General features: G+C 32.7%; 1 long non-coding RNA gene and 1 pseudogene across 2 annotated transcripts; both read left to right on the top strand.

The window, feature by feature from the left end:
• The first annotated feature begins 1,652 nt into the window (after positions 1-1,652).
• On the top strand, positions 1,653-13,418 carry LOC146887238 (uncharacterized). 2 transcript variants are annotated; one of them, XR_014994298.1, is made up of 5 exons: positions 1,653-1,893; positions 2,237-2,333; positions 3,424-3,540; positions 12,911-13,034; positions 13,155-13,418. It is a non-coding gene; the product is annotated as an uncharacterized LOC146887238 (long non-coding RNA). The 2 variants fall into 2 exon arrangements; XR_014994299.1 differs by lacking the exon at positions 1,653-1,893 and adding an exon at positions 1,902-2,054.
• Positions 8,084-10,487, top strand: LOC146887239 (uncharacterized; annotated as a pseudogene).
• Positions 13,419-15,623: the final 2,205 nt, after the last annotated feature.

Below are 15,623 nucleotides of genomic sequence, written 5' to 3'. Positions count from 1 at the left end.
CAATGATTTAGAAATAACAAAAATTGTTTTAGCGAAACAAAATAGTTATTCAAATGAAATAATAATAATAATAATAATAATAATAATAATAGAGTAAAAAAGATAATTTTTTATATTACATAGTACTAAACGTAGACATGCTATCACTACTAGACATACTTGGTTTTGTTTTTTACGAGAAGATGTCGGTCGAAAGTGGGGACTAGTCGGACAGTATTACGTGCACAAGATCTCTGGATTCAGAATTCTCGCAAATGAAACAAGTAACCTCCCATCTGTTTTCAAATCCACATTTATAGTCCACGATCTCAAACGACGAAAATCTTCCCGCCAAAATAATACCCCAGACCAATCGACACCATCATTAAGAAGGATATGACACTTCAAAACGACGGCGCCAAAACTTTTCCGATTTGACCAACTGACACCCCTTCACCTACCTTCTAACGGTTATAACTTCTTAGCCTTAATACTGTTCACCACACTTAAAGGCTGGGGGACTGGTGTATCACACCTAGCCGGTTCTGCTAGCATATTAACACATATCACCCTTGACTGACAACTCATATCGGACAAGGCTGGGGGACTAGTGTACCACACCTAGCCAAACTAGACCAAATAAGTAAACAATGTGCATATCAAGGCAGCCAAGTATCCAGCCTAGGCCGGTTTAGCCTAACCTACACCAACGTAAGCCATCAAGACAAATAGCCGGCCTAGACCACTCCAACATATCTGCTAAGTTTAGAACCTAGGCTGACCACTTTAATGAACTCAACATAATGGAAACGTCCACGTCCAATAAACCTTAAGGGCCTGGGTTTGGGCCCTGGCCCCACAAGCCCCACCTAGAGCCCAAGTCAAGGCCCAGCCCATGAAATGGTCAAACGTCATTAATGCTCTATAAATACACGTGGACCCCATCATTTAAAGGTACGCATTCATTAATCACTGATTTGACTTTCGGAGAACTTTGACTTACTTGAGCTTCGGAGACTCTTCTGCAGGTAACCCCTCCTGGGTCCAAGCTAACATGTATCGACTGGGAAGAGGCCAACTGAGGAGATAGCGGACTACATGGTAAGGTGACGCTTGTGCCTAACTTATCTTATTTGTTCTTCTGCAAGAACATAAATGAAATTTTTTATCATATTTATTCTTATTCTTTTATGTTCTTTCATTAGTTATTATTTTCGTATTCTTTCACTTATATTTGAATATTTAAATACAAACTTAAAAAAAAAAGTATATCAATGGATTTAATTTTTTATATTTAACTGCTCATACTATTTTCTTTAAACATCTCCATAAAAATTATAAGTTAGACATGAAAGTAACATACTTAATATATATTTAATTTTTCCTCAACTTGTAGTAAAATATATGTTTAATCCACCAGTATAACACAATTTATAGAGATAATTTTCAGTTAATTATGTAACGTAAGAGTTAACTTGCCTTGTCATATAATGTTGTTGTCACATAATATTTTATCACATACACTACAAAAATATATGATTTTAACGAAGGTTTATTTGTTGAGGCTGTAATAACCTCTACTAAAAAAGAGAATGTCAGAGGTTTTATAAACCTCCGTTAAGTGTTAGGGGTTTTGAAATGAACCCCAGTAAAGTTTAGGTCCCACTTTACATTTTTTCATTTCTCATTTTTCGTAACTTTCTCATTTTTCGTAACTTCAAAATTTTTTTCACTTTGACTATTCAGCTTTTCTCTCTTTCTGATTGTGTACCTACGAGGAAGATGAAGTAGCTTTCACTCTTCTCTGCGTGCCTTCCACCATTCTCCCTTTCACTCCGTGTTTGACGATATTTCTCTTTTGATTTCATCTTTATAATTTCGTCTCAGTCCCATTTTGAAGATCTCATTCCGATTGTGCGTTGTTGCCCTCGATTTTTTTATTTGATTTCAGTTTCTCTCTTTCTCATGCCCTATCTCAGTTCTTTGCCTAATTCTTTCGATTTCCATAATTTATGTTTATTTCCATCTTGATTTTTGGTTTCCATAATTGGTCAACACACTTTTTCTAGCATTTGGTACCTTTCCACTACTCATCTTAATTCTTTTCATATACCTCGCGTCTTTAGTTTGTGGTTTTCATAAAGGAAAGACTGCGATTGGTTGTTCTTACATTGTTTAAGGAACCAATAGGCATAGCTTGTCATTGTTAGATACTGATTATAAGATATGCTAAAGAAATTTCATTTTCTGCATGTAGATTCATTACGAGAAAACGGGCCCTGAGATCTGCAGAGACTCGGGAGAGGAAATTGTTGCTTTGGTTGTAGGGATAGGAATTGGAGGATTAATAACAGGTGCTGGAAAATTCCTCAAGCATATCATTTTCTTTTGTGATCTGTTTCTTCACTTATTTATTTAGGAACAGGGCAAAATTATGGAATACTTCATGATTTAAAATACCTTTTTCTTTGGGACTATACTGTGAGTTTCTAATTGTGATTCCACCAACAATGTGAAATGTGAAAGTAAGAATAAAAGTGGTTTTCCCACACCCTACCATTATAATAATACATGATTTATGATTTGTGAAATATCACTACTGTTTTTTCAAATGAGAGTATGTATCTCCTTCACTACTGTTTCATAGTATTATTCATTTTTTTTTCAAATAAGAGTAAATGCAGTTGTTGGTACTCACTTGGCAAAATGTTTGAAACTTAGAGAGAACCTTAGAACACAATTGTTAAGGAATGGAGGGAGAAAGTATGAGTTTTTTAATTGCTTTAGCCGTTCTAGAATTTTGGGTCTCTGTTAGTTTGCGAGCAATTTTGGGCCCTGTTACACCATTCAAGTATGTTATTGCTTAAAATCAGAACTTAAAGGAGAGGATTCCTTCAAAATTTTATAGCTGATAACTACTTAGTACTAACTAACTGAATGAGTAATGTTTCAGCTGTATGAGTTTAGTGTACTCTTTAATTGATATAACTATAAAATGCATAATTACATATATAATTCAACTTATTTATCAATGAATTGGCATGCAGAAAAAGAAGTAAAAAATAACATATAGATAAGAAGGTTAAAAAGAAGAAAAAAAGACTACCAATAATCAATCTTCATTCTTAATTGATATAGATAATTAAATATTCCCTTTTTTTTAAAGCTTCAAGGTCCGATGTTTGGGTTTTAAATTTAAGATATTCATGTTTTAGGGAGAGTTTAAGTGTCTCTTAAACCTTTTAATTTATGACAGAAGCTGAGCATAATCTTGTTGTCTAACAGTCATACATGAAGTAGCAAATAGTCGTAGACAACTATACCAGGATATAACCATGAGATAACCAAGTATCATGTCCCTTTCTTTATTAGCTCTTCTAGTCAATATCATCTGAAAGTGTTTCCCATTCCCACTTTTGTTAATAACTTTTGATATCATTGCAGGTCCTTGGACACATCTGCTAGCATATATTGGTCGTTGGTTTCAATGAGTATTTGGCAACTATAAATAACCTAAAGAATCCTGTAAACAAGTGGCGATGTGGGGCTGCTCCAATCGTTGTATGTCTTTCTTACCATTATTTTTCTTGTATTATTTATTTTATGGTTGTTCTACTTAATTTTTCTTTATCCTTCTTATATCATTTTGATTCACTAGCAAAACTCCTTTAACAACATGACCTTGTCTTATCAAGGTTTGCTCCTCTTAGACATATAGAGCATGTAACACTAGTTATCTTAGAAAGATCCTTTGCATTTCAAGATCGTAGATGTTTCATAATTCATTCTACTCAAGAGGATTCTAATATCAACTATTAAAATTATAGTGAAAACATAAAATAGAAAAGAAAGTAAGACAAAGAGTTTCTTATTGCTACTGTCATGGACTAATTTGACACCTTGCAACCTTGTATTTTTTATTTTTAACTTACTGTAAGTTTAAGTTCGTTTCATTAAGTCATATTTCAATTCTTAACTTCTTTCTTTTAATTTCCATTCTCATGATAATCGGAGGGATGAATTCAAAGTTTGACCAACTATCCAGCCTTGTATAATTTGACGAGTTTTAACTATTAAAGTCAAACTTAATAAACTCTTAATCTATAACAACTATTTCAAGTATATATATATATATATATATATATATATATATATATATATATATATATATATTCTATTTGTGGGTGTAGTTGTAGTATTCATCACTCCTGCATGGGATATATATAAATTATAATTGATGATTCATTATAGTTGCCGATTGATGAACTATAATAATTCTACCAAATTTAAACAAATTGATGAATATATATATATATATATATATATATATATATATATATTATTAGTTTAAGGATTGAAGTAGCAAATTATGTTCTATATTAAATAAAAATTAGAAAGTTGAATATAAATAAAAATAAATTTATTGTCCTTTTTAAGTTGAAAGTAGTTTGAATCCCTTTAGTTAGACTCATGATTATCTGTGATTTAGTTCGAGAAGATGTACTAGCTCATCATGTCTCGTTAATCCTCCTTTAAAAGTCCTTTTGTATCTAACTGTAGAAACTTGTGTGTGAAACCTTATATTTGGAATTGATTCATTGAATGGTGATTGTAATTGTCCCTCAGCACAAATTTGGTGGCTTTGGTGGTGATTCTACTGTTGGTGTCGTTGACAGTTGTTGGTGCTAAACATCTTTTCAATCTCATAAAAATTATCAAATGTGTGTCTTAAAAATAATTTGAGAAACCATTGAATGAGATCACACAAAGGAAAACAACTATATAATTAAAGGTATGATAAAATGAAAAATACTTTAGAGTTCTAAGAAAACTTTTTAAATATCAACATAACCAATGATTTAGAAATAACAAAAATTGTTTTAGCGAAACAAAATAGTTATTCAAATGAAATAATAATAATAATAATAATAATAATAATAATAATAGAGTAAAAAAGATAATTTTTTATATTACATAGTATTTTGACGGGTATGAGGACGGGGACGAGACAAATATGTACATCCCCATATCCATACCCATACCCAGCCAATGTCGGGATTTCTCGTCAATATTGGTACGGGTTCTAGCAATACCTACGAAGGCGAGTTTATTTGTCATCCCTACTTGGGTCACAAGCTATTATAATTATTTCGTAAAATCAATTAACTGCACTATATTCGATATCAATTTTATTTATATACTTAAAACTGAAGTTATTATTACATCAAAAGACAGATTGGGAGATGTGTGTGGTTAACTTCTCTCACTAGTATAATATTAACAATGACCGGTTTGTAAAAGATATACAAGAGTGTACACCTAACAGAAATGGGAGTGAGGAATGGTTATGAAAGTAGCTGAATAAAAGAAGTACACGGTAAAGTCAGCATATATGAGGTTTTGTAATGGAAATAGAGTGAATGACAATTACCAGTTTGTAAAAGTTTGGAAATGCAAAGCATTACCAAGTGCTCAATATTTTGCTTGGCGAGTTTTTATCAATAGAGTTACAACAAAAGACAACTTAATTAGGAGAGGAAGGACCTTAGGAAACAAAATGTGTGTAATATGCGGAATTATAAAAGAATCAATATCACACCTGTTTTTTAGTTGTTCGGTGGCTAGTCAAATTTGGAACAAGTGTGACATTTGGTCTGGGATAAATTCAGTTCACCAAAACTGTGCTAAGGAGCACTTTTCACAGTTTCACATTATAGGGTTGAACAACAAACAAAATATTGTTTGGAGATGTATGTGGTTAGCAGTTATAAGGAATATATGGAATCATAGGAATAAATCTATCTTTAGGCATTATAAAATTGATGCGGAGGAAGTGTTTACCCTAGCACAAGTAACGGTTTGGGCTTGGATCACAACAAAGTATCTAAAAATAACATTCTCTTACTCTGATTTGTGTTTTAGCCCGATCACTTGCCTTCAAACAATGCATTTATAAGTTGTTTTGAGTCTTAAGGGGTAAACTATTCTAACAATATGTCTTCTAGATCTTCATATTTAGGCTAAAACTTGCTCATCTGTTAATCAAGTTATGATATGTTTCAATCAAGTAAGTTGTGCTCATATACTTGTGCGTGTAGGTTCAATTCAAATGGAGGTATTGTGGATTTGCTTGCAGTTTAGTTGTAGGTTGTGTAATATGCATGTTGTAGCTTACAGGGGTGCTGGAAATAGGGATGTCAAAAAAATTCGTACTCGTGGGTATTTGTAGATAAAACCCGCAACAGGTAGGAAATGGGTATTGTAAATGGATACCTGCGGGTAACGTGTATTTTTTATATCTGCATATTAACGGGACGGATACGAATATCATAGTATCCATACCCGTAGATACTCGTACCCGCTATTACACTAATTTAAATTTAAAAAAGTAAAAAAATATGATTAAAATATTAATATATTGATTTTGAATGTGCTATTTTTTTTATCAATTAGTTTTAAAAAAATAATTTCTTTGTAAACTAACACTATTTAAATGAGTTATTTGGACTTTGTTTGAAATTTATGAATGTTATGCATTGTCTTTTATTTGAATTTATATTTAAAATTTGTTGTTAAATATTAATTTGTTTCTTTTTGTAAATACTCGCGGGTACCCGTGGATATTCATGGATATTAAAAAAATATACCGGTACCCGGATACCCGCACATATATGGGTACAGGTACGGAGCATATATTTATCCAACGGGTAGGGTACGAGGGAGCTACTACTCGTACCCTACCCACCCCATTGACATCCCTAGCTGGAACATGACTTTTAGGTAGGAGATTCAAGAAACAAGCATGAATGAAGCATCTATTGGTTGATACATGAAAGAAATCACTATCAGTATTGGACCAAAAGTGACTTGAGATTTTCTATGTTAAATCCGTTTTTTCATGTTTTTGTGGTAAGGTCTGGTATTGCTTTGTATGTATGGGCATGTAATGTTTTTAACTTTTGTGTTATTTGAGAATGTAAGGTTTATGCACAGTAGGCTTAGTATGGAGAGAAAACCATAAAACACTAATATTTTTGTTTTCTTTTATTTATATTGTGTATATGGGTTGAGGTAATCCAATAATCTCATTAATTTAATTTGTTTTTGTCAGATTAAAAAAACTAGTATAATATTAACAATTACCGCACAACACACATTTGTGGATAAAGAAAATAAAAAATTACATTGTAAGGTGTTGGGTATTGGGCTCCCTTCCTATGTGGAGAAAAGGCCCAAAACTTGAAAAGTTCATATCTCACTTAACCTAGTGGAGGGGGGCTATAAAATAAATAGAGAGGCAGAACAATAGAGTTAGAACACACTGAAAGCTCTAACATATAGAGGGAGAGGTAGAGGTAGAGGGAAAATTCTGTTCACGTTTTTCAGAGAGCTATAACCGTAAATTCGGCATTGCGGATTCATTCACCGTTGGATCGGGCTGGAATTTTTACAGCAGGTTCGGAACTCATTGCTCTTCATTCTGATCGGTCAGATCATTGATACGAGGTCTGAGTTGGGAGATATTAATTTCTCACTACAACAGTGATATTATAGGTTTTCCTCTCTTGTTCTTCTCTATTTTGAAAGCTTTGTTGCTTTGTTATTTGGTTGGGTGTTGGCACTAATTTGTGCTATGGATTCAGACTCTTTTGTACTCTGGTTGATCATAGTGGAGCTATTTTTTTGGTCTGGACGACTCGTGGTTTTTACCCTTGATTTGAGGGGTTTTCCACGTTAAAAATCTTGGTGCCTTTATTTGTGCCTTTGGTGATTTATTATTGTTGCTCTTTGATTGTTGCTCCTCATAGATTCTTGCAAGTTAGGGGAAATTATATCCGCTGCATTCTCTGGTATATTGTTTGTGTTGTTGTTTTTCCCATCAGAGTGGCATCAGAGCTCTTGGTTAGGCTATATTTACTTGTTTGAATGATGAAGGCAAATGCAAAAATGTTTGCTTTGAATGGTACAAATTATCATTTGTGGAAGGACAAGATGAAAGATTTATTATTTGTCAAGAAATTGCATCTTCTGGTCTTTACTACACAGAAGTCAGATTCTATGTCTGAAGAAGAATGGGACTTTGAGCACCAATAGGTATGTGGTTTTATTCGGCAATATGTTGAAGATAATGTTTATAATCATATTGCTAATGAGACACATGCCAGAGCTTTGTGGGAGATGATTGAGTCTTTGTATGCTTCTAAGTCGGGCAATAATAAAATGTATTTGTTAAATTGTTTGATGAATTTGAGGTACAGGGAGAATTCTTCTATTTTTGATCACTTAAATGAGTGTTAAGGGCTCCTAGATCAATTGTCAGGAATGGGTATAAAGTTTGATGACGAAGTTATGCGAGTATCTACGAGTAAACGGGTATCTGATGGGTAAACAAGATAAACAGGAAAATAGCACATGAACTATTAGAGTAGTCTCTGACTTTCTGTTATGGGTTGTTAAAACCGTTACTTAGCTCTATATATACTAAGTTTCTGCTTTTGCAAGTGCATTGATCAATGAAAGCTATACGTCTTTTCTCCGCTCATTACCCTTTGTTATTTTCAATAAACTCACATGGTATCAGTTTGGTAATATCCTTTTTCGTTTCCGCTTTCTTTCTTTATGCTTCTTGATCGACCATGGCTCAACCCAGCCAAAATCCTCCGGATCATCTTCTAAATCCGGCAAACCCTTTATCTCCACTCGGGTGAAAACCCAACCCTTGTTCTTGTTTCATCTCCCCTCACAGAAAACACCTTCCATTAATGGCAAATAGAAATGATGGTGGCTCTCGAAACCAAGAACAAAGAACGATTTGTCAATGACAGTCTTCCATGCCCTCCTATCAGCAATCCTTTCCACAATGCATGGCGTCGCTGCAATCGCGTGGTCATGGCTTGGCTGACACGCTCTATGAGTGCTTCAATCAAAAAGTCTGTCATGTGGATGGACACTGCTCTTGATATATGGATCGATCTTAATGGGCGCTTTTCTCATCCTGACAAATTCCGAGTGGCTGATCTTCAAGATCAAATCTTGAACTGCAAACAAGGTGATCCTAGCGTTTTTGAATATTACACACGTTTAAAAATTTTATGGAAAGAACTTGAATTGCATCAGTGTGTTCTTATCTGCACTTGTTCCGTTTCTTGTTCGTGTGGTTTGATTTCCAAATTGAACAAAGAAAGGGAGGATGATTGTGTAATTCGGTTTCTCAGAGGATTGAATGATGATTATTCCCAAGTACGTTCTCAGGTTATGATCATGGACCCCATGCCCTCTATTGTTCAGGTTTTTTCCATGATTCTCCAACATGAAAGAGAATTTCTCCCCACCCCTGTCACTACTTCATCTCAAGATGTTGTTGCGTTTTCTTTTCAATCCAATGACACTTCTAAACCTAATTCCTCCAACAAATCATCCCTTGCAAATTCCAAACCCCAGAATTCAAATAAACCCAAAAACGCTAAATTCTGTGAAAAATGCAAGAAAACCAATCACACCATCGAAACATGTTTTTGGCGGATTGGATTTCTTGTTGGTTATAAAAAGACTGGACGCTCTACCTCCTCCGGATCTAATTCCTCTGTTAGTTTGGTAGAAGCTGATTCTGATCATGCCCCACAACAATCTCAAGTGGTTGAAGCACAAATGCCTGATCAGTTTACTTTCTCCAAGGATCAATATACTTTCCCTCATTTCAGCGCGAAAATTGACGTCTGTTGTTACTGGCCCCGACGTTGGATAACGTCGGACTCTTAAAAGACTGACGTCAAGTGATGTTTGCTATTTTTCCGACGTTATTTTGACGTCACCCGATACGACGTCGGTGTTTGGGCAGACATCAAAGGTCGAAAATGTCGGACGTTAAAAGACTTTTTTGTGTTAGTGATATCATGCTCTCTTAGCTTTTCTTCAGCAATCAAACCTTGGTTCCGCTTTTGTCAACACTGCCCAAACCTCTGTTAGTTCTTCCTCAAGTAGCATTTCCAATTCTTCCCCCTGGATTCTGGACAGTGGTGCCACTGACCACATCTGTCCATCCAAAAATATTTTCCATTCTTTAACACCTATTACACCCATACATATTAAATTGCCTAATAATACTATTATTATTGCTTCCTTTTTTGGCACCATTTATATTGGCAATTTAACCCTTAAAACCGTCTTGTATGTACCAAACTTTGTTGCTTCTCTTATTTCCATTCCTAAACTTCTTTCCTATATTGACTACAATGTTGTTTTTTGTGATAAAACTTGTGCCATTATACAGAAATCAACATTTCAGATGATTGGTGCAGCTAAGCAACGTTGTGGCTTATTTTACCTTCAATATCCAAGTGCTTTAGATTCATGTGATTCACATTCTAATACTGATTGTGTTGTACCTAAGTATGCTACTATTGTCTCTCAAAATAAGCCCATGTTATGGCATCTTAGACTAGGACATACATCCAACAGAATCCTGAAACATTTATCGAGCATACATAATGAAATTCTTTTTTATTGTACTCAACCTTGTGATACCTGTCACTTTGCAAAACAAAAGAAATTACCTTTTTTTCATAGTACAAGGAAAAGTGTTAGATTCTTTGAATTAATTCATGTGGATATATGGGGCCCTGTTGCCACATCTTCTATTGATGGTTTCAAATATTTTTTGACAGTGGTAGATGATTTCACCTGTTTTACATGGATACACCTTTTAAAGTTGAAATTTGATGTAAAAACCATTTTGCCCTCATTCATTCTCCAAATAGAAAATCAATTCAATACCAAATTACAACGTCTTCGTTCTGACAATGGCAAGGAATTCATTTTACATGATTTTTTTCAAATAAAGGTATTTTTCATGAAACAACATGTGTTGAAACTCCACAACAAAATAACATTGTTGAAAGAAAACATCAACACCTGTTAAATGTTAGTCGAGCATTGTTATTTCAAGCCCATCTACCAACCTGTTTTTGGTCCTTTGCTGTCAAACATGCTACACACATCATTAATAGGCTCCCCAATCCCTTTTTAAAACTAAAATATCCATATGAATTACTTCATGGCAATCCTCCAGATTTCACAAATTTACGTATTTTTGGTTGTTTAGCTTTTGCTTCTACTATACTTAGTGGCAGGACCAAGTTTGACAAACATGCTATCAAAAGCATTTTTCTTGTGTCATTTTATTTGAAGACCAGTCAAGCAAGTTAAATAGTTTGGATTCATAAGTAGCTAACTGTAATTACATTGTTGGTCCATAACAAGTACATGTAAGTTTATATGTATAAAAAAGATTAATTTTGCAAGTTTTGTTAAACTTGTACAAAAAGTCTGCTCCAACTCCTCACTTATTTGTACTTGGATCACCATATATGTTTGACATGTTTTGTGTCATTTGTTTTGGAGTTTAGTTAAGCCAATTAATTACCACTAAGTTTCAACCGGTAATAGGTTCAACAGAACAAACGTTTCAGAAAACTTTTTGCTGACACTATCCTCCCTAAAAAAGAAAAAATTGAAAATTGTTATAGAAAGAACATCCCATTTTCATTTTACAGACAACTAAAGATTCCAACTATAAATACTTGGCTATGCGAGGTTGTATAAGTTCTGATAGTGGGAAAATTTTGAGAAAAAATTGGATGAACTTTGAGACAAATGCATAGGAAATGAAGTGGATTATCATGATAATCCTGAAAGGAGTTTTTCATTTATACCAGTAAATAAATTGATTTAATATCCTAAAATTAGCTTTGAGCCTATAATTAAATTTTTTTGCAGATATATAAAGTTGGGAATTAGTGAAAAAAACATTTTTCATGAGTTCCATCCTGATACAAAAGACTTGTTTAATGTTACTGTATTAGTTTGTGAAAAGCTAAGGGATTGGAATCAACGACATAAGCGGCATGTTAGTTGTGATTTAAAAAAATAGTTTAAAATTTGTAGTCTTCAATGAGGGTAATTAGTCTCTTCATTATTCTTTGAACTTGGGCCTTTAAATGTACTTGATACATGTTATGATAATTCTTGGTGAGAAATTAAGTGATGAGGAGGTGGAGTGGATGACTAAAGAAGTAAATTCTAAGTATAAATGATTTTTTTTATTTGAATTTTAATTTTATAAATACTTGCAATAGTTTTTTAGTAGTTGAAATTGATATTTTTGTAGTTGCTGTTTCTAGTTAATTCTAATGGTATTAATCCCGTTTCAGTTTTAAATACTCATTTTAGTAGTCTTCTAGAGTAGTTTATCAAGTGGCACAGAGGAAAAATTTAAATTTCTGCATAATTTTTAGTAGTTATTTTTATTTCCATTAACCTTTTGCTATTTTTAAGTGTGCATGAATTAGTTGATAGTTTGTCATAGTTGTTTTAAGCCTGTGTAGTTTTAAGTTCTGTTTGTACTGGTTTTAGCTAGTCTCTTAGGTTCATAGGTCATATTTTAGATTTCATGCTTTCTTAAATAGATAGAAGTAAAATTATGTAGCTTTTTTCGTTTTTCTTTGAAGTTGGCTACATGTTATGTGATTTCTCATACTTAAGATGGTTGCATCAAAAATCGATTTCTCGTAATCTATTCAAGGAAGCGATGTCAAAGGATGTAATGGAGAAGATAATCTTCTCTTTCTTTGATTTGCATGAACCAATTTTCTATAGTAAGCAAATCATCTCACATTATACAGTTATTGTCATTTAATTTCTGTTAGACAAATTTAAATTCAACATTCACATTTCTGTTTAGATATTTATTATGAATATTGCTCATGCTGCCAAGGGCCTTAAATTTCTTCACTAATGAAGTTGACGTAATATTCAGGACCTCAAAACTTCTAATATTTTACTTGATTCTAGTGAAATAAGATTGATCATACAAGCTAGAGATAAGTTTATTAGTTAGTCCTGAGTTTCTAAAATTTGTTTTTGTGAATGACAGAGTTATAATCCAAAACTCTCTAATAATGGGTTGACAAAAAATGGACCAGAAGGTGACAAGAGTCATGTTTCTACAAGGGTGATGGGCACCTTTGGCTACATTGCTCTTGATTATATTGCCACAGGTATTAAGCTTTTCAAAAATGGATGTGTTGTCTGAAAAATTAGTTCATAAACAGTTTAAGGAAAAAGTGATCCTTTATATTATAACCATTGACATTTTTTCAATTGTGTATATTGTGAAGGTCACCTAAGGACAAGGAGTGACAAATATAGTTTTGGAGTTCTTTTAAGCTTGAGAGAAGAAGAACCTGCAACAGCGACAACATGATGAAGACCTTTGAGATCAAGGAGAAGAAGAATAGCAAAATTTGTCACAATTTCAAGAATATCCAATTTTTCATGACTTTTATATGTATTATTAGTATTATTAATGTATCTTGTTATCTCATCAAACACATACAAGAATAAAAACAAAAATACAATTTATTAGCATTTTTTAGTTAATATGTTTTGTGGAAATAGAAAATAATGTATTTCATCAATTAAACATGGATTCCTTTTAGTAAAAGTTAAAAATTAATAAATTTTATATATAAATTAACACATAATTGGATAATCATGAAAAAATATTCATGTGTCAACTTAGGTAGACTTGTACAAAAAGTCTTCTCCAGTTCCTCACTTATTTGTACTTAGGTCAATAAATATGTTTGACAAGTTTTGTGTCATTTTTTTTTTGGAAACCAGTCAAGTTAATTAATTAGTTTGGGTTCATAACTTGTTAATTGTAATTACATGGGTGGTCTATAACAAGTACATGTAAGTTAGGTGTGTACGAAAAAAATACTAATTTTACAAGTTTTGGTAGACTTGTACAAAATGTCCTTTCCAACTCCTCACTTATTTGTACTTGGGTCACCATATATGTTTAACAGGTATTGTGTCATGTTTTTTAGAGACTAGTCAAGTCAATTAATTATTTGGGTTCATAACCAGTTAAATGTAATAACATTGGTGGAACATAACAAGTACATGTGAGTTGTGTACAGAAAAAATTAATTTTACAAGTTTTGGTAGACTTGTGCAAAAAGTCTTTTTCAACTCCTCACTTATTTGCACTTGGGTAACTAGATATGTTTGACAAGTTTTGTGTCATTTTTTTAGGAGACCAGTCAAGCTAGTTAATTAGTTTGGGTTCATAACCAATTTATTATAATTACATTGGTTGTCCATAACATGTACATGTAAGTTGGTATGTACAAAAAAAATTAAGTTTACAAATTTTGGTAGACTTGTACAAAAAGTTTTTTTCAGCTCCTCCTTTATTTGCACTTGGGTTACCATATATGTTTGATAGGTTGTGTCATTTTTATTGGATATCAGTCAAGCAAGTTAATTAGTTTGAGTTCACAACCATTTAATTGTAATCACATTGGTGGTCCATAAGAAGTAAATGTAAGTTGGTTTTGAAGAAACAATTAATTTTACAAGTTTTGGTAGACTTGTACAAAAAGTCTTTTTCAGCTCGTCATTTATTTGCATTTGGGTCACCACCATATATGTTTGACAGGTTTTGTGTCATTTTATTTGAAGACCAATCAAGCAAGTTAAATAGTTTGGATTCATAAGTAGCTAATTGTAATTACATTGTTGGTCCATAACAAGTACATGTAAGTTTATATGTATACAAAATATTAATTTTGCAAGTTTTATTAGACTTATACAAAAAGTCTTCTCCAACTCATCACTTATTTGCAATTGGATCACCATATATGTTTGACAGGTTTTTGTAAAACTAATTAAGGATCTTTAAGATTTATGATTCTCACACGATAAAACATAATAGAGCACTAACCTTGATCCATGGGAGATCCTGTGAATATGCGTTCTTCAAATTTATAATCTTGTGTGCTCTTCAACCACCGTTATCCAATCTATCTCTTTGTCTTTCTTTCTCTTCTCACACGTTCTTGATGAGTTACTGTGAAAGGAACCTTATGGCCAGAGACAAAACCTCAATCCCTTTTATAAACCAATGTCCATCAAGTTGATTTTTATTTTATCTTTATCTTTATTTTATTTTATTATCACTTCTCATAATAATAACCAATAAGTCTTTAGATTTTATTAAATTACAATTGGGCCCATCATAATATTTCAAATGAGTCACTAATAGAATTAATTCGTCAATTAATTCTAACATTCTCCCACTTGACTTATATGATGCCATAACTTTATTTGATTTAATACATAAACATAATGCGCATTAAAAGAACTTGCATAAATTGGTTCCATCATTATTCATAATTAAAGATATAGAAATAATAAGAGTCATGACGATCACACATCATTTGGTCGACATGATCCCTTCCATGTACTACTATATCATCCCTTTCTCCTTAATATGACCTTAAAAACGAGAAGTCCATAATGGGTTCAAACATAATGTCATTTTACAAAGCAATAACATAACATAATTTGTTTTCTTCATCATAATTTGCATGCATAAACATAAAGAAGAAAACACAGATTTCAGAAATTTATACATTAGGGAGCTCAAAGTGTCACATAAACATTAAAAACATTCACATTCAACATTTAACATTCACTAGTAGACATAATGTCCATATTCTTGACATGACTAGCATACAATTTGGGCGGTAACCCTTTTGTTAAAGCGTCAGGAATCATAAGATCTGTACTAATATGTT

This window comes from Vigna unguiculata, chromosome 4 (genome assembly GCF_037176805.1).
Source record: "Vigna unguiculata cultivar grain cowpea cultivar isolate G323 ecotype 2 chromosome 4, ASM3717680v1, whole genome shotgun sequence".
NCBI classification, from domain to species: Eukaryota; Viridiplantae; Streptophyta; class Magnoliopsida; order Fabales; family Fabaceae; genus Vigna; species Vigna unguiculata.
The sequence above is the reverse complement of the archived record's forward strand: the minus strand, read 5'-3'. Positions and strand labels throughout refer to the sequence as shown.